We start from the raw sequence: 1,705 nt of genomic DNA on the forward strand, positions 1-1,705 counted from the left end.
CCTCGGCATGATGTGGTGTTGATGTGAGAAGGTATGTAGGTAGGTAGGCAGGTAGGTAGAAAGGCAGGCAGACAGGGTATGGGCCGAATTGTCACATACCAGCTCTTTTAAGATAGTCCGGCTCAGGGGGAGTGACAATTTGTACCACATGGAGTTGTTAGCCTTGGCCATTTCTCACCTGAGTGTGTGTCACAGCCTGCCTGTGTTTCTGGGTGTGTGACTGTGTGGCTTGCCATTTTCTCATGAGAAAGGATGCTTTCCAGTGATTTTAATTGAGTTTGTGTATTAGCACTAGCTCCAGGCAAGTGCCATGACTTGGTTTCAGATACTGACAGTGGCATACTAGGCAGAAATATCATATTAAAGGTGTTCTAAAAACATAAAGGTGAGATTCTGGTATTCATTTTTGTATTATACATATTTCCAAAGTTCAAAAAAGAAGAAATTTTAAGTCCAAAACAGAGGAAAGCATGTAGATCTATCAGAGTGACCAGTGGTTACCAGTGGTTACCAGTGGTTGACATTGTCTGTGTCTTTTTTTCACAATTTTTGACCTCATCCATGTTGGCACTTTGATCCACTTCCCTCCCCACCCACTGCCTTGTCAGCATTTGAAAACAGCCATTGACACTTGTCAGGAAAATCATTGCTGCGCAGTCATATTTCATTGAAATTTTTTCAAACTTGGAGAAGTTGTTGAAAACTACTTTCATCATTGTTTGGTAGGGTTGTCATCTGTTAATTCTCAAGTTCAGGGGGGTGACAGGGCAAATTTCGGTATTTCCGGACTTGCGCAGATGTCCCAGTTTTAGTGCCCTCAGAATGCTTAGGTAGGCTTGGGAAAAGTGGCTGTAGAAATGTTTTCCTTGGGATATTTTTGGATTTTGGAGGTGCATCTTATAGGTAAGGGTTGTAGCTTCTATATTGTGTTGAAAAACCAGATTTGTAGCAATATTTGTGGATGCAGTAGGCTTTAGAAGTTAGGTGTTTTGGTGTTGTTTTCAGGCAGTCACAAGGGCTGAAAAGGCCACCACCTATGTTTTGATATCGTATTACATGATTCCACCGTAAATTTTTCCTTTTTTTTTCCGTCAAATTAATCTTTAGAGGGCTGACAACCATGCCAATGTGAGTTTTTCATGTTCTAAAAGTCCGGTAGGTGATTTTTGACAGCCTCTTTCTCCCATGATCCCTGTTGTTAAGCATATGCATAGGAAATGCCGTATTGTAGCCTGCATGCCGACGGGTTGCACCAATGAGGTGAGTTTTTTCACAACTTTTTGATACTTGATACCCTTAGACAAGATAAGGACAGTACAAGGACACATGGTGGCTTAGTTGAAGACCAGTTTATTCAAATTATACAACATTTTGGCTGTTTTTCTGACTTTGTAACACGCCCCCCTCCCCCATGAGTCAAACAGATAATTGGCGCTTGGAATACAGAAGAAAGATTGAGGCTAACATACGTAGAGAGCCTGGATCAACATGTATTTTTTGGAAAGGAGGTTTGAAATCAGCTTTGTCAGTCTACGGAGGGATTAATGTCTGTTGGTTCCCTGATACGCCTGCCTTTACAACTAAGAAGTGGCCTGTACATAGAGTGTCTTACATGGTTTATTCTGGCCAGCTGCACCTTGACAAAGCTATACATGTCTCTCATCTCTGTCATCAACCTCTCTGTGGAACTATCTACACCTATCTA

General features: G+C 41.7%; 1 protein-coding gene across 1 annotated transcript in view; it reads right to left on the bottom strand.

Moving 5' to 3' along the window:
• Positions 1-7: 7 nt before the first annotated feature.
• Positions 8-1,705, bottom strand: part of LOC118407444 — a 6,625-nt gene continuing 4,927 nt past the window's right edge. The window contains exon 2 of the mRNA XM_035807922.1: positions 8-1,676. The gene's annotated coding sequence lies outside the window, so the exon portion shown is untranslated. The remainder of the gene's footprint in view (positions 1,677-1,705) is intronic.

This window comes from Branchiostoma floridae, unplaced genomic scaffold, assembly GCF_000003815.2.
Source record: "Branchiostoma floridae strain S238N-H82 unplaced genomic scaffold, Bfl_VNyyK Sc7u5tJ_1342, whole genome shotgun sequence".
Classification (NCBI taxonomy): Eukaryota; Metazoa; Chordata; class Leptocardii; order Amphioxiformes; family Branchiostomatidae; genus Branchiostoma; species Branchiostoma floridae.